We start from the raw sequence: 18,485 nt of genomic DNA on the forward strand, positions 1-18,485 counted from the left end.
ACTACACCATAGTGTGGTCGGTGGGACATCTGTTATGCTAGAAAAAACGGACACGTGTATGTCGCACGGAGACACTGTTAGTGAAAAATCACTGATGTGTGTGCAGACCCATTGATTTTTAATGGGTCTGTGTATGTCCGTGATTCTGGTACGTATAAAAACTAGCACATACGTACCAGAATCACTGATGTCTGAAACAGGCCTAAGACTGTGTCTTATTTTTGGAAAAACACAGTAGTAGTAATGCAGTTTGTATTTCATGTATTCAATGTTTCCATATATCTTAGATACTGCACTCTTTGGTTTCTATATAATGCACTCTTAGCAGCTTGCACCTGTTCACACTTGCTTTATTCTGTTTGGAAGTGCTGGTCAATTTTTTGCAGTAACTTTCAGCTATAGGTCAAGTGGTATAGCAAAAATATTAACCATTTAGTAATTACAACTCTTGTATACATAATCAGCCTTTTTGCTGAGAGTCAAAAGTAATTGGATAAAGTAACATAATTCTAAGTATTAGTTTTAATACGTTGATGCAAGCCGTTTATAGTTAGTGGCTGCCTGAAATCTGGAAGACATTGACAAATATAGAGTTTAGTTCCTTGAGGTTCTCCTTTGCTGCAGCCAGCTTCACTTGTTCACAATGTTTGCCTAACCCCCATGGAAATGAATAGGTGTTACCGAAACAAAATTGCACAGCGATCTACCTGAGTTAGTCCAGCATTGCTCTCTTCCTCTCATCTGGTGAAACCTTTTTAATTTACATTTGTTGGTTGGCTGTAGTAGTTAGGAGCCCAAGAACAAACCTTTTTCTTGCATATAAAATATTTTACTGCAAGTAATGAAATGTACAAAATATCATTTCAAATACAATATATTCACCGCGTTCGAAATGTTCTTTTGTAGAACTTTATAGTCCATATTCCATTTGGTCCTTATAGCATCACTGGTAACTTGACTTTCTTAGTGTCCATAAAGTATAAAGCATTTCCAGAGGTGGGAGATAAAATATGCTGACTTAGCTACGTTTTAGGGGGAAATGCCCCATTTTCAAGCATGTTTGTAGAGAAAGAACAAAAATATAAATACAAAACAAATTTCACAATGGCAAAAAATCATATAAGGTACATTTATATCAATTATTACCTGACACTCTTAATGTGAATAAAGTACTTACGACATTTACAGCTATCCAGAATAAAAGCTATTTAACGCGATGTACGCACTAGAAAGTGACTTTTGTCTTAAGGAAAATCCGGACCCTCTTACAGAATCCCGCACCCGTGGTAAAAAACGCAACGAAATCTGCATGCGGTTTTACCACGTTTTGCCGCAGGTTGGTTCCTGCGGATTTTTACTATTATCTATGGCAAAAAACACAGGTACCTGTGGAAAAGAAGTGACATGCTCATTAATTCCGCAGCGGAAAATCCGCAGGTATAAAAAAATGCAGTGTGCGCACAGCATTTTTTAAAACCCATAGGATTTGCTGGGGAATGACTGCAGCAATGTTAGACACATTTTCTGCAGCAAATCCGCTGCAAAATCCGCAGTAAAGCCACAACGTGCGGACATAGCCTTAATCTAGACAATTTGTCATTTATAAACACAACAATCCACAGCAGCTGGTCATGGAGTCCCTTTGGTGTAAGAGAATCAATACAAAAATCCAATACACCACTCTTTGGAGTAGACATGTCTGGAGTAGGGAATCTGTCACCAGTTTTTTGTTATGTAATCTGAGAAAAGCATGAGGTAGGGGTTAAAGTACTGAATTCAGTGATGTGTCATTTATTGGGCTGTGTACTGTTGTTCACTTACAATGATTGTTTTATCATCAGATGATTATCGCTGCTGGACAACAGGGCTTATGAGCAGCTGTCCAACCATGCCCCCTCTGATAAGCAGCTCACTGTCAATAGACCATAAGCACAGAAACCTGTGCTGTGGGTGTGGTTATCTTTCTGAGCTCTGCCATATCTAAGAACACTGATTGTGTCACAACTGCTGCACCCAGTAAACTAAGTGATCCATCATTGGATTTAGAGTATATATATATATATATACTAGAAGGTGGCCCGATTCTACGCATCGGGTATTCTAGAATTTACGTATTGTGTAGTTCATGTATGATTTTTGTTATATATATATATATATATATATATATATATATATATATATATATACAGTTAGGTCCAGAAATATTTGGACAGTGACACAATTTTCGCGAGTTGGGCTCTGCATGCCACCACATTGGATTTGAAATGAAACCTCTACAACAGAATTCAAGTGCAGATTGTAACGTTTAATTTGAAGGTTTGAACAAAAATAACTGATAGAAATTGTAGGAATTGTACACATTTCTTTACAAACACTGCACATTTTAGGAGGTCAAAAGTAATTGGACAAATAAACCAAACCCAAACAAAATATTTTTATTTTCAATATTTTGTTGCGAATCCTTTGGAGGCAATCACTGCCTTAAGTCTGGAACCCATGGACATCACCAAACGCTGGGTTTCCTCCTTCTTAATGCTTTGCCAGGCCTTTACAGCCGCAGCCTTCAGGTCTTGCTTGTTTGTGGGTCTTTCCGTCTTAAGTCTGGATTTGAGCAAGTGAAATGCATGCTCAATTGGGTTAAGATCTGGTGATTGACTTGGCCATTGCAGAATGTTCCACTTTTTTGCACTCATGAACTCCTGGGTAGCTTTGGCTGTATGCTTGGGGTCATTGTCCATCTGTACTATGAAGCGCCGTCCGATCAACTTTGCGGCATTTGGCTGAATCTGGGCTGAAAGTATATCCCGGTACACTTCAGAATTCATCCGGCTACTCTTGTCTGCTGTTATGTCATCAATAAACACAAGTGACCCAGTGCCATTGAAAACCATGCATGCCCATGCCATCACGTTGCCTCCACCATGTTTTACAGAGGATGTGGTGTGCCTTGGATCATGTGCCGTTCCCTTTCTTCTCCAAACTTTTTTCTTCCCATCTTTCTGGTACAGGTTGATCTTGGTCTCATCTGTCCATAGAATACTTTTCCAGAACTGAGCTGGCTTCATGAGGTGTTTTTCAGCAAATTTAACTCTGGCCTGTCTATTTTTTGGAATTGATGAATGGTTTGCATCTAGATGTGAACCCTTTGTATTTACTTTCATGGAGTCTTCTCTTTACTGTTGACTTAGAGACAGATACACCTACTTCACTGAGAGTGTTCTGAACTTCAGTTGATGTTGTGAACGGGTTCTTCTTCACCAAAGAAAGTATGCGGCAATCATCCACCACTGTTGTCATCCGTGGACGCCCAGGCCTTTTTGAGTTCCCAAGCTCACCAGTCAATTCCTTTTTTCTCAGAATGTACCCGACTGTTGATTTTGCTACTCCAAGCATGTCTGCTATCTCTCTGATGGATTTTTTCTTTTTTTTCAGCCTCAGGATGTTCTGCTTCACCTCAATTGAGAGTTCCTTAGACCGCATGTTGTCTGGTCACAGCAACAGCTTCCAAATGCAAAACCACACACCTGTAATCAACCCCAGACCTTTTAACTACTTCATTGATTACAGGTTAACGAGGGAGACGCCTTCAGAGTTAATTGCAGCCCTTAGAGTCCCTTGTCCAATTACTTTTGGTCCCTTGAAAAAGAGGAGGCTATGCATTACAGAGCTATGTTTCCTAAACCCTTTTTCCGATTTGGATGTGAAAACTCTCATATTGCAGCTGGGAGTGTGCACTTTCAGCCCATATTATATATATAATTGTATTTCTGAACATGTTTTTGTAAACAGCTAAAATAAGAAACCTTGTGTCACTGTCCAAATATTTCTGGACCTAACTGTATATAGAGATGTTGTTGTGTGTAGTTACCAAGTGTTTGTGTAGGCGCTGTACATGTTCTGGGTGTTGTCTGGGTGTGGCGGGGGGTGAGAGCGGTGTTGTATGTGTGTTGCGTGTGTTGCGTTGTTAGTGGAGCGCTGTGTGTCTGTAGCGTTGTGTGTGTGTTGCGCGGTTTGTGTGTGTGTGGTGTGTTTTGGGGGGAGGTATGTTTTGTGCAATGTGTGTGTTGTGCGGTATGTGCGTATATTTGTGTGTGCCGCGGTGTTTGGGTGTTGTGTGTGTCCAGCGTTGTCTGTGTGTGTGGGTGTCTGTGTAGGGCAGTTGTTTGTGGTTCCCAGTGTGTGTGTGTGTGTGTGTGGTGTGTTGTGTGTTGTGCAGTGCGCGCGCGTGTGTGTGTGTGTGTGTGTGTGTGCATCAGCCTCTCTTCTCTCAGCCTACCTCTCCCAGCCTCCCTCCTCCCAGCCTTCCCTCAGCATCAGCCTCCCTCTCCCAGCCTCCCCAAGCATCAGCCTCCACCAGCATCAGCCTCTCTCCTTCCAGCCTCCCCCAGCATCAGCCTCCGCCAGCATCAGCCTCTCTCCTTCCAGCCTCCTCCAGCATCAGCCTCCCTCTCCCAGCCTTCCCCAGCCTCTCTCCTCCCAGCCTCCGTCCTCCCAGCCTTCCCCAGCATCAGCTTTCCCCTCCCAGCCTCCCTCAGCATCAGCCTTCCCCAGCATCAGCCTCTCTCCTCCCAGCCTCAGCCTCTCTCCTTCCAGCCTCCCCCAGCATCAGCCTCTCTCCTTCCAGCCTCCCTCAGCATCAGCCTCCCCTTCCCAGCCTTCCCCAGGATCAGCCTCTCTCCTCCTAGCCTCCTTCCTCCCAGCCTCCCCCTCCCAGCCTCCCTCAGCATCAGCCTTCCGCTCCCAGTCTCCCCCAGCATCAGCCTCCCCAAGCATCAGCCTCCACCAGCATCATCCTCTCTCCTTCCAGCCTCCCCCAGCATCAGCCTCTCTCCTTCCAGCCTCCCTCAGCAGCCTCCCGTTCCCAGCCTTCCCCAGATCAGCCTCTCTCCTCCCAGCCTCCTTCCTCCCAGCCTCCCTCAGCATCAGCCTTCCCCTCCCAGTCTCCCCCAGCATCAGCCTCCCCAAGCATCAGCCTCCACCAGCATTAGCCTCTCTCCTTCCAGCCTCCCCCAGCATCAGCCTCCACCAGCATCAGCCTCCCTCGTCCCAGCCTCCCCCAGCATCAGCCTCCCCCTCCCAGCCTCCCCCAGCATCAGCCTCTCTCCTCCCAGCCTTCCCCATGATCAGCCTCTCTGCTCCCAGCCTCCTCCAGCACGCCGTGCTCCTCTGCCGACACTCACACACCCGATCGCATCCACTCACACACACCCGATCGCATCCACTCACACACACCCGATCGCATCCACTCACACACCCGATCGCATCCACTCACACACACCCGATCGCATCCACTCACACACACCCGATCGCATCCACTCACACACACCCGATCGCATCCACTCACACACACCCGATCGCATCCACTCACACACACCCGATCGCATCCACTCACACACACCCGATCGCATCCACTCACACACCCGATCGCATCTACTCACACACCCGATCGCATCCACTCACACACACCCGATCGCATCCACTCACACACACCCGATCGCATCCACTCACACACACCCGATCGCATCCACTCACACACACCCGATCGCATCCACTCACACACACCCGATCGCATCCACTCACACACACCCGATCGCATCCACTCACACACACCCGATCGCATCCACTCACACACCCGATCGCATCCACTCACACACCCGATCGCATCCACTCACACACCCGATCGCATCCACTCACACACACCCGATCGCATCCACTCACACACACAGACACTGACGATATCGCACATACGCGCTGATACTCACAACATCCGGAGATATCACATGCCTCTGGCCATGTGATCCCCCGGCAGGTCCTGGAAGCTCACAACAGCACAGTATCGCCGCCGAGAAGCAAGCGATATCCCAGGATGTTGTGAGTATTTGGATGCGATGTGATGTGTGAGGTGTGTGTGAGTGTGATCTGATTTGTGTGTGTGTGTGTGTGTGTGTGTGCGTTGTTATGTGTGTGTATGTTCCGCAGCTGCAGGACCTTGATGTGTGGATGCGATGTGATGTGTGTGTGAGGTGTGTGTGAGAGTGAGTGTGAGCCGGTGTACACTGATAACTATGATACACATCGGGTAACTAAGGGACCTTAGTTACCCGATGTGTATAATGGTTACCAGCTTTCACGGCTCCGTGAAGATCCCAGCATCGCAAGGTTATGTCTGGCGCTGCCGGGATCCTGACGGAGCCGGTGTAGAAGCAAGCGATATCCCAGGATGTTGTGATGTGTGAGGTGTGTGTGAGAGTGAGTGTGTGTACTCACCTGGGAATCGGAGCTCCGTGTCAGTTGGGCCAGAGCGAGCGTGCATTGCGTGAGGGGGGCGGGGCCTGCAGAGAGCCGGGGCGAGAGGCCAATCCGTGTGGGGGGGCGGGGCCATGGCGAGCCCAGCGGCCAATCAGCTTTGTGTCACCGCAAGGACACAATTTCGGAGCATGACAGACAGACAGACAGACAGATAGACAGACAGACAGAATAAGGCAATTATATATATAGATATATATATATTACATTACACTTTGAGGAGTACAGGTAAAAAAATAAGAGGTTTTGATTTTAAACACAGGACAGACATGGGAAGATCCCGCAATTATGAGACCCAATGACCATTTGCCTGGAGATTTTAGGGGGTTTAAAATCTGCTTTGACAAGCAAATACTAAATAGGATAACTGAAGTGAGCACTAATATATATATATATATATATATATATATATATATATATATATATACAGTTAGGTCCAGAAATATTTGGACAGTGACACAATTTTCGCGAGTTGGGCTCTGCATGCCACCACATTGGATTTGAAATGAAACCTCTACAACAGAATTCAAGTGCAGATTGTAACAATTAATTTGAAGGTTTGAACAAAAATATCTGATAGAAATTGTAGGAATTGTACACATTTCTTTACAAACACTCCACATTTTAGGAGGTCAAAAGTAATTGGACAAATAAACCAAACCCAAACAAAATATTTTTATTTTCAATATTTTGTTGCGAATCCTTTGGAGGCAATCACTGCCTTAAGTCTGGAACCCATGGACATCACCAAACGCTGGGTTTCCTCCTTCTTAATGCTTTGCCAGGCCTTTACAGCCGCAGCCTTCAGGTCTTGCTTGTTTGTGGGTCTTTCCGTCTTAAGTCTGGATTTGAGCAAGTGAAATGCATGCTCAATTGGGTTAAGATCTGGTGATTGACTTGGCCATTGCAGAATGTTCCACTTTTTTGCACTCATGAACTCCTGGATAGCTTTGGCTGTATGCTTGGGGTCATTGTCCATCTGTACTATGAAGCGCCGTCCGATCAACTTTGCGGCATTTGGCTGAATCTGGGCTGAAAGTATATCCCGGTACACTTCAGAATTCATCCGGCTACTCTTGTCTGCTGTTATGTCATCAATAAACACAAGTGACCCAGTGCCATTGAAAGCCATGCATGCCCATGCCATCACGTTGCCTCCACCATGTTTTACAGAGGATGTGGTGTGCCTTGGATCATGTGCCGTTCCCTTTCTTCTCCAAACTTTTTTCTTCCCATCATTCTGGTACAGGTTGATCTTTGTCTCATCTGTCCATAGAATACTTTTCCAGAACTGAGCTGGCTTCATGAGGTGTTTTTCAGCAAATTTAACTCTGGCCTGTCTATTTTTGGAATTGATGAATGGTTTGCATCTAGATGCGAACCCTTTGTATTTACTTTCATGGAGTCTTCTCTTTACTGTTGACTTAGAGACAGATACACCTACTTCACAGAGAGTGTTCTGGACTTCAGTTGATGTTGTGAACGGGTTCTTCTTCCCCAAAGAAAGTATGCGGCGACCATCCACCACTGTTGTCATCCATGGACGCCCAGGCCTTTTTGAGTTCCCAAGCTCACCAGTCAATTCCTTTTTTCTCAGAATGTACCCGACTGTTGATTTTGCTACTCCAAGCATGTCTGCTATCTCTCTGATGGATTTTTTCTTTTTTTTCAGCCTCAGGATGTTCTGCTTCACCTCAATTGAGAGTTCCTTAGACCGCATGTTGTCTGGTCACAGCAACAGCTTCCAAATGCAAAACCACACACCTGTAATCAACCCCAGACCTTTTAACTACTTCATTGATTACAGGTTAACGAGGGAGACGCCTTCAGAGTTAATTGCAGCCCTTAGAGTCCCTTGTCCAATTACTTTTGTTCCCTTGAAAAAGAGGAAGCTATGCATTACAGAGCTATGATTCCTAAACCCTTTCTCCGATTTGGATGTGAAAACTCTCATATTGCAGCTGGGAGTGTGCACTTTCAGCCCATATTATATATATATAATTGTATCTCTGAACATGTTTTTGTAAACAGCTAAAATAACAAAACTTGTGTCACTGTCCAAATATTTCTGGACCTAACTGTATATATATATATATATATATATATATATATATATATATATAATGAGTGCAAGCCAAAAAAAATACATAGTACATAAGGATAAGGCTGCACATCAAAGTTAGATAATAGTATAATGATATAAGCATACCGAAAACATTGAAGCATACAATGAAAAATGCCACTTGCTAACTTGAACATGTGAATAATGAATTGCATACCTGCCATGAATATTAGGAAAAAGGAGATATTTAGCAATCGCATTGATCAATGTAACTCAATGTGAACACAGCTCCACCCCTTTCGGCCATGTTTTTTCCATCTCCTATATAAGAAAGTCCTTGGTTACCCCTCTCCACACACAGCAGTTTTTAATTGCAATGAGATGACACACAGGGTCATAGAGCTAGGGACCCCAATATAGAGATATACCTTGACGAGGTTTTGGGGCTCAGTTACATTGACAAGCAAATGGCACCACCTTTATTGGCCGTTGTTTTTTTTTTTTTTTACAAGAATACATTTATCCTGTTTTAATTAACACAGAGTCTAGCTATCCAACTTGCAGAAATTATATTTAGAAGCATGACGCACATTTCGTTTCTGTATTATTTCCGGTGTTACCGCCTTCTGAAACGCCTCCAAAGCATCACATTTAACAATAGGGTCAAATTTACTTTTGGATGGAAATGCAATAAGAATTATAGTTTTTATTTCTTTAGACATATTAGAATAAAAAAAAATACATTTTTAATCTAAGACTTACGGTACTACATATCTTGGAAAAAGTCAATCATGAAATCAAATTTTCCGATGGAGTGAGTAGAAACAAAATTTAGTCCTAAATCGATCACATAAATCTCCTGATCGGACAGTGTTCTAGATGAGATGTTAAGAGGCAGCTCACCTATGTTTTGTTTGGTGTTAGAGGAGAGTGAAGGCGACCATAAAGATGCAATTAAGACGTCGTGTCTACTCCAAAGAGTGGTGTATTAGATTTTTTTTATGGATTTTCTTCTACCAAAGGGACTCGCTGACCTGCTGTTGTGGAGTAAGTTTTTATAAATGACAAATTGCCAAGATTTAAATTGATTTTAATTATTGATAGCTGTAAATGTAATATGTACTATATTCCCATTAAAGGCAATCTGTCAGCAGGATTTTGCTAACTCATCTGAGAGCAGCATGATGTAGGCAAGTAGATTCTGAATCCAACTATCTATCACTTATATTACTGGGTGCAACCGTTCTGACACAATCTGCATTTTTAGCTTTAGTCATGTCGCTGGGCTGTCCTCACCCACTCCAGGCTTTCTATAGAAATTGTACATTTCCTATGAGGTGTCATTCACAGTAGGGGGTGTGCATAACATAGCACAAGAGAGATAGCCACACCAAGTATAAGGGTCCGCCTGCTAAAACTAACATAACAAGCAAAAGATTGGACAGTGACCACAAAGGCACGCCTGAACTCTGTGTTAACCCTTACAGCTTGCTGACTTCAGCTTATATAGCAAAAATCTGCTGACCGATTCTTTTTAAGGGCATTAAGTAATTCTAAGCCCATGTGCCCATGTTGAGGTTTTGTGTGCTTCTTTTCTGCACATACAAAGCATGTTTTGGCAGAAAAAACGCAGCAGAAAAACACGCATTTTTTATTGCGCTTGGGCTTTTTTCCTGCTTCTTATGCTTTTTTTTATTATTATTTATTTAGTCATGGCGATTGTGGGGGTTCAGGCGCTGTACCCCCGTGATCGCCGCTGGTCTCCAGCTGATGTTACAGACGGGACCTGACTCTCACTGCCTGGAGTTATGCCCGCGTCACTCATGATAGTTTAACCCCATAAATGCTGCAATCACAGTATTCAGGATGCACGGAGAGGAATCGCTTACCTCTCCCTGGCGATCAGGTCCCTGTAATAAGATCATTGGGATCTGATCGTTGCCATGGTAACCTTGGGTCGTCACCATGACAACCCTACGGACAACTTAACACACCATGCTGTATACATGGTGTGTGAGGCAAAGTGCTGCTATATAATCCACCGTAGTGATAACACATTGCAGTGGATTATAGAAACGCAGAAAAAAAACGTGTAGAAACAACTGACATGCTGCTTCTTTTTCAGCAACAAAATCTGCAAGGTAAAAACAAGCAGCGTGTGCATAGCAAGTCACGATTCTTATAGACTTTGCTGGGATGCTTTTTCCTTTCTTTTACTGATTAAAATAAGCAAAGAAAAACACAGGTGCTTCATGCGTTCCACTGCAGGTCATCACGCTCCACTGCAGTGCATCCCAGGTTCCCCTGCTGGCTGGAAGCAATCGGTATCGCCGCATGTGATGCAGTGTGTGTTTGCGATCTGATGTGTGATTATATGTGCAATCTGATGCCTTGTGGGTGTGCATTCCACCGCAGGTCCTTGATGCGTTCCACTGCAGGTCCTGCCGTTCGCCGTCTTGTGAGTATGATTGCGGGGTCTTCTGTCTTCTCTCTTTTGGGGGAGTCTGCTTTCTATAATGAAGTGTCCTGCAGTAGTTTTCATGGATACTTCATTTTTCAACTGTGACTAGGGCTTATTTCCGAGGTAAGGCTTATATTTAAGCCTTACGTCGAGACTGGTGAAAATTTCTGCTAGCGCTTATTTTCAGAATAGGGCTTATTTTGGGGGAAACACAGTAATTGAGTCTTGGAGCAGAGTAGTTTGCAAACTCCATACACAGAACCCCTAAATGCCAGAAGAGCAGAATTTTCCCTCAAGTGTCCCCATTTTGGAAATTACACCCCTTTGCGAATTTATCCACAGGTTTTGGACTATTTTGACTCCATGGGTGTTTTCCAGAAACAAGCAGCAATTGATGTTGCTGAATGAAAATTGTCTATCTGCTATTGTGCCCAGCTCATGCTTGTGGAGGCACGCACCTGATAAATTAAGCGGGCTTTCCTCACTACAGAAATGCCAAACATGTGGGCGCTATATGTGATTTATGCACACTGTGGGGCTCTGAAGGAAGGAACTTTTGGATTTGAGAGCACAGATTTTGGTGAATTTGTTTTTGGTTGGTGGGAGCCATGGCGTTTTTCCAGAGCCTTTGTGTTACCAGTTACGTGGAAGCCCCATATATTTCGATTGACAGGTGACAGACCTGAAGACTTGTGAAGTGAAGACTTGTGAAGTGAAGACTTGTTGTTTTTTTTTCTAGAATGAGTTGAAGCTTTTATTGGTAATGTTTTACATGACATTTTGGATCACATTTATCCTGTGTTCTATGCGAAGTACTTACTTCGGGGTTTACTTCTAAATCTCCCTATGATGTGATTTAAATGAAACCCCGATAGATCCATTCACTATAATGAGACAGCAGAGATACTTTGGACACTGACCTCTGTTCTGTGGCATACATCTTTTAAAAAATGGATCACGCTTTTATGGACGCTTAAAAAATTGACAGCACTGGATTATAGGCCAGAGACAGTTCACAGTGACTCCTCTGCCTCATTATAAGGAATGTTTCGTTGAGGGTTCTGTCTGAATCCCATGTTTCAGAGATTTATATGAAAACCACGGTGTAAGCGCTAATCATAGATCACAGGATAAATGTGAGCTGAGCCTTACTGCGATGTTTGGGAAGCAGAATAAACAAATTAATAGGTGGTGAAGAATTTACTTGATTTTTTTTATGCCATTAACCATGTGGTATAATTGATAGTTTTATTCTTCAGGTCGGTGCGATGCCAGGTTTATATCCATTTTTAATTTTTGGCTAAAATCACACAGTAAAACAACGCTTTAGAAAAGGTTTTGCATTACCATACTTTGAGAGCTATAATTTTCTTCTTTTTTTTTTTTTTTCTTACCAACAGAGTCGTATGAGGGCTTTTTTTTTGCAGGATGAGTTGATGTTTTTATTGGTACCATTTCCTGGCACAAATTTTTTTTTTATAGCTTTTTATTCCGATTTTTCAGAAGCACAATTAACCAAACATGCAATTCAGAATTATTTTTTTTCGCCATTCACTGTTTAGTAAGGCTATGTGCGCACTTACCGGATTTTGCCGCGGATTTTCCGCGGATTTGCTGCATGTTTCGCTGCAGAAAATGTTCATAACATCTCTGCAGTGAATCACCAGCAAATCCTATGGAGAAAAAAAAATCCTGTGCGCACTGGGCGGAATTTGACAGCTGCATGTTTTGCTGCGGGATTCCCGCAGCAAAAACAAGTGCATGTCACTTCTTTTCCGCACATCGCTGCGGGATTTCACTCCATTGACTCAATGTTAATCATGAAATCCCGCAGGGAATAACGCAGGCAGCAAATTCTGTGCGGTTCACTGCGTTTTCCTGCGTTATTCCCTGCGGTATTTCGCGGTTTACCTCCGGTAATGTGCATCGCTTGTCTGCGGTTTTGCAGGGAAGTGATGTCATTACAGGAAGAGGAAGCCATGCAGAGAGTAAACACACACACATCACACACACACACACACAGACATCACAGACACAGAACACATAGACACATAGAAAGAAAACGGAAATATAGAAAAAAAAGAACGTGGGCTCCGCTGCATATTTACCTTCCAGCCGAGGTAAGCACACAGTGGCGGCCCGGTATTCTCAGGCTGGGGAGGGAGAGGGGCAGGGATAATGTCCCCCGCCTCACTCTCCCTCCGGCAGCCGAGAATATCAGCCGCAGCTGCCCCGGCACTGTCGCATGCATTATGCGGCACTACCGGAGTGTCCTCGGCTCTTCTTGCCACCGTGTAGCAGTGGTGGCAAGGTAATACAAGGGGTTAATGGTGGTGGGGGACCACCGCCATTAACTCCAGGCTTGATCATGGCAGCGTCTATGTGACAGCTGACATGATCAACCCGTAAGTAAAGTGAAAAAACACAGACACAGAAAAATCCTTTATTTTAAATAAAACAAACAAGCCTCGTTCACCATTTTATTAACCCCCCCCAAACAAAGCTCCGGCGTAATCCACAGGTCCGACATCCTGCGCTGCTTCCATCCAGCCGCGACTAACACACAGCGCTGAATGAAAGCAGCAGACAGCAGAGGTAATTACCGGTCATTTCCCACGGCCGGTAATGTGAACTCACTGCCGACCGTGGGAAATGCAGCGATCTGTCCTCTATCTATCTATCCCTCTATCTATCTATCTATCCCTCTATCTGTCTGTCTATCTATCCCTCTATCTATTCTTCTGTCTATCTACTATCTCAGAATTAAATGACTTTTTTTTTTTTCTTCAATGTGCTTTATTGCATTGAATGCAATAAAGCACATCCCAACCCGCACGCGGCAAAACCGCGGCAATACCGCGAATAATACCGCGGTAAAACCGCAGCAAACCGCATGCGGTTTTCGGGTGCAGTTTCCCGCGTTTTTTTACCGCGGGTGCGGTAATCTTTGAGAGCATGCGGAATTTTCACAAGAAAATTCCATTTCCCAGTGCGCACATAGCCTAAAAGTGATAACACATCATTATCTTTTGGGTCAGAACGATTGCTGCGATACCTCATTTGTTTTTTATGTTAAAGCGTAACCATCATTAGAAAATTACCTATTCTATCACAATCTTGATTTAAAAAAATATTAATAGTCGTGCAATTTTCATACTGGGGATATTTTAGACTCCTTTTTCTAGTACTTCCAGGAAGAGTTTACAGCAAAGCTCCATATTATCAGAGGCAGGAATACAATGATATGTAACATGTTTATACACAGCTGATAACACAAGATCTTCTACTAATCACAATAGATATGACCCTGCTCTCCCTAGACTCTTCCCAGTGACCTTTGCACATGCTCATTAGACACTTCAATACAAAAGATAGGGTCAGGTTCTGACCATTGCGACTGTGTACATGTGTAATTTCCTGAAACAGCTGGAAGTAGAGACTAGAGTAGCTCCAGCAGACAGTGTAAAAAGTGCAAGATTTATTTTCTTTATCGCTTCATTGGGGGACACAGAGACCATGGGTTGTATGCTGCTGCCACTAGGAGGCGACACTAAGCAAAAAAAGGTAAACTCCTCCTACGCAGTATACACCCACCAACTGGCAATCATTCCTCAGTTTAAGCTTAGTGTCCATAGGAGGTGGACACATTTGGGGCTGCTCCCAGCCCCTCAGGTGTGTATTTTTAATCTTTTGCTTTTTCGTTTCAGACACAGCTCGTCGGGCGACAAGGTGTAATCGCTCACCCTGCTCTACCCCCTAGAGGCCGGTCGCACAGAAGTGGGGTCCGTCCGCCACTTCCGTAGTCTTCCGTGCCTGTCTGGCAGGACCCTACCCCCCTAACACTCTCAAGACTGTTTGGGGGGCATCCGCACAGAGGGACAGGCGGATGGTCCTTGCCCCCCTCCCCCTGCACGCTCGCCTTCCACAGCCGGCCTGATCAGGGAGGGGAGACGAAAAATCACCAGAAGATACCCGTCTCCCTATGTCTTTCCCAGGAGGCTAGGATCAAGCCAAGGAGGACTATCAGCCACCGGGACAGGTACCCATCCCTTGTCCCAGGTCATGGGGGGCTCCGTTTTAAAAAAAAAAAAAAAATTTAAATGATGATCCATAGAATTAGCTCCCCTTACCCCGGGTCAGCTCCCCTCCAGGCAGGCAGTACGCTCGGCTCCCTCCACAGTCCCGATCCCGTCCTCGGCGCTGTCCACGGCTCCCCCTGCGGCCTCACCTCAAAATTTAGCCCCCGGCTTCCCTCAGGCCTAGCTCCCGTCCGGCCACGCCCCCTCCCGGCCAGCCTATCGCGTGAGCGCTCGCTTCCAGCAGGCCCGCCCGCTCCAGCAGCCAGTCACAGCAGGCCTCTGCGTGCCCTTTTCCAGCCAACCACGGGCCTCCTCTCTCCCGGCCAATCCCTGCAGGTTTTTTTCTTACCTGCGCGCTGTTTTTTGCGCGCTCTTTTCCTGCTCCTCCTCCGGCCCGGGCACTCAGCAGCGCCATCACTGCGATCTCCCTGTGCGGCAGACACGCTCCACGTGCAGCCACCGGCCTCACGTCCCTGCAGCTCCTCGGAGCCCCCACCTCTGCTCCCTCAGCCTGCAAACTGGAACAGGACACAGCGCCTGCACACAGAGCCAGCTCACACACAGGACGCCAGAATCTGGGTAAGCCCTGCCACTGGCAGGCAGCTCCTTCCCCAGTATCTCATCCACCTGGCATCCTCCTGTCTGTTTTCCCTTGCCTCTCTCATCTCTCTCCCTATCTCTCTTCTGTCCCATGTCCAGCACAAGAGCGACCCGCTCTCAGCCACAGGCCATAGTACTTCACTTCGCCTGCACTTCTTGTTTAAAGAAGTTTCCCTCAGGGCAGTCCTCCTCCATCTGCCAAGCCTGCAGCACCCCTAGCATGACTACTACGGCGCCCCCACCGCCCGTAACGAGGACTCGGCCCCCACACCTGAGTGGGCTGCAGCCCTCTCACAGTCCGTGGACAACCTGACCAAGGTATCTCAAACCTTGGTTTCAGCCATAGAGCGTCTGCCCATCTCCTCCTCTGGAGTCCCTCCGGTGTCCCAGAGTGAGTCCGAGCCCGCAGCGCTACCAGACCGGCAGAGCCAGACGCACAAGAGGTCTAGGAAGCGGTCTCTCTCGGGATCGTCCTCCAGCTCTCCTGACCCCTTCACGGCCTCCAGAGCAATACGCTCTCTATCTCCTGCCTCATCTGCGACTGCCCCGAATTCGGATCAGGACCCTGATTCTGACTCTGATCTGGACTCAGACCATATCTCCAAGCTGACCAGCATGATGGACAGTCTGGTTATCGCCGTCAACCAGACCCTAGAGGTGAAGGATGTAGATCCGACTCCTACCAGTCAGTCGGTCCCCTTCAAAAGGGCCAAGAAACTGCCAAGAACTTTTGGCAACCATAGAGAATTTGAGGACATTTTCTCTAGACAATGGGAGCATCCCGACAAGCGCTTCCAGAAGCGCAAACGGGCACAAGTCCTTTACCCCTTTGCACCGGAACTCCTTCAGAAGTGGTCAGCGTCTCCGTCAGTGGATCCCCCGATCTCCCGCCTTTCATCTAGTACCACATTGCCGCTCTCTGATGGCGCTTCCCTTAAAGACCCTTCAGACAGGACTATAGAATCCCTGGCCAAGTCGGCATTCGAAGCCTCCGGTTCCGCCATCACTCCAGCCTTTGCATCCACCTGGGTCTCCAAGGCTGTCTCCGCCTGGGCAAAGCTTCTTAGGCGCGGTATCCTGGCTGAAGCTCCCGGCCCCGAGCTGGCAGATCTGCCAGACCAGATTGCCCATGCCGGAAAGTATCTAGTCGCTGCGTCCCTCGACTCCGCTGCTTCTGCGGCCCTGGCAGCCGGCAACATTGCTGCAATCCGCAGAGCCTTGTAGCTTAAGGCGTGGAACGCGGACTCAGCATCCAAAAAGTCTCTCGCCAGTCTTCCCTTCTTTGGTGCCAGACTCTTCGGAGAAAAACTGGACAAGATCATCTCTGACGCAACAGGGGGCAAGAGCACCTTCCTTCCCCAACGAAGGGTTCCCCGTGCCCCTCCGAAACGACGGGCTTTTCCCTTTCACCCCTTTCGTCAATTTTCTACCAACAGCACCACCCGTCGGGACCAGTCGCCAGTACGTCAAGAAAGACGGAAGCCCTCCTTGAAGGCAACACCTCACTGGCGTTCATGGCGTTCCCGTGGCCAGCAGTCCAAGACCTCCAGCTCCAGATACAACAGATTCTCCTCCGCATGACTGGGCTCTCATCCCCGGATCTCCATCCAGGGTCGGAGGTCGCCTCCAGCTGTTCAGAAGCGTGTGGCTTTCCGTGATAGACGACGCCTGGGTCCAAGACGTCGTCTCTCACGGCTACAAGATAGAGTTTTCTTCTCTCCCACATTCCCGCTTCATGACGTCCAAACCCCCAAGGATCCATCCCACACCAAGGGGTTCTTCGCAGCCATCCAGTCGATGTGAGATTCCGGGGTCATCACCCCCGTCCCCCCTCAAGACCGCTTTCGGGGTTTTTATTCAAATCTTTTCGTTGTTCCGAAGAAGAATGGCTCCGTCCGTCCGATTCTGGACCTGAAGCGGCTCAACAAGCGGGTCCGTCTCCGTCGCTTCCGCATGGAGTCTTTGCGCTCAGTGATCGCATCCATGGAACCCGGGGAGTTCCTTTGTTCGGTAGACATTCAGGACGCCTATCTTCACATCCCGATCTTCCCAGCTCATCAGAGATTCCTACGTTTTGTGGTTCAGGATCAACACTATCAGTTCACAGCTCTCCCATTCGGGCTCTCAATGGCGCCCAGAGTCTTCACCAAGGTGATGGCAACCGTCATGGCTATTCTTCGGACCCGGGGAATTCTAGTCATTCCGTACCTGGACGACATTTTAATCAAGGCTCCCTCGGCGTCGGAATGCCGCGAAATCCTCAACATCACTCTGGATACCCTGGTTCGCCTCGGCTGGTTGATAAACAGACCAACGTCATCTCTGATCCCGGCTCGACGCATCTCATTTCTCGGCGTGATTTTCGACACCGCACAGGCGAAGGTTCTCCTGCCCGAGGACAAGCTCTCGGCTATCCTCAAAGGGATTTGGAAGCTCCAACGAGCCCCCCGTTGCTCTCTTCGGTACTGCATGAGCATTCTCGGAAAGATGGTGGCGTCAATGGAAGCGGTGCCCTACAGCCAATTCCACACCTGTCCCCTTCAGGGTTTCCTTCTATTAAGATGGGACAAGTCTCTTCACTCCCTGGATCGCCCAGTCGCGCTCCCTCCACGAGTCAGGGAGTCACTGGAATGGTGGAATCGCTCTCCCCTCACCCTCCAGGGGAGATCATTTCTTCCCCTCCGTTGGAAGGTCATCACGACGGACGCCAGCCTACTAGGCTGGGGAGCCACGTTCCAACACCTTACAGTTCAGGGTCGCTGGACCGAGCCGGAAACCAAGCTCCCCATAAACATCTTGGAACTCAGGTCAGCTCGCCTGGCTCTCCTACACTGGGAGACCCTACTCCTAGGACACCCAGTTCGCGTACAGTCCGACAATGCGACAACTGTGGCCTACATAAACCACCAGGGCGGAACACGCAGCCGAGCGGCAATGAAGGTGTCTCAGATTCTCGACTGGGCCGAACTGACCATTC

At 46.8% G+C, this 18,485-nt stretch overlaps 1 protein-coding gene across 4 annotated transcripts in view; it reads left to right on the forward strand.

The window, feature by feature from the left end:
* The window catches only part of LOC142243167 (uncharacterized), a 168,210-nt gene that overhangs the window by 139,357 nt on the left and 10,368 nt on the right, over window positions 1-18,485 (forward strand). The gene's annotated exons all lie outside the window — the stretch shown is intronic.

This window comes from Anomaloglossus baeobatrachus, chromosome 6 (assembly GCF_048569485.1).
Source record: "Anomaloglossus baeobatrachus isolate aAnoBae1 chromosome 6, aAnoBae1.hap1, whole genome shotgun sequence".
In the NCBI taxonomy this organism is placed as follows: domain Eukaryota; kingdom Metazoa; phylum Chordata; class Amphibia; order Anura; family Aromobatidae; genus Anomaloglossus; species Anomaloglossus baeobatrachus.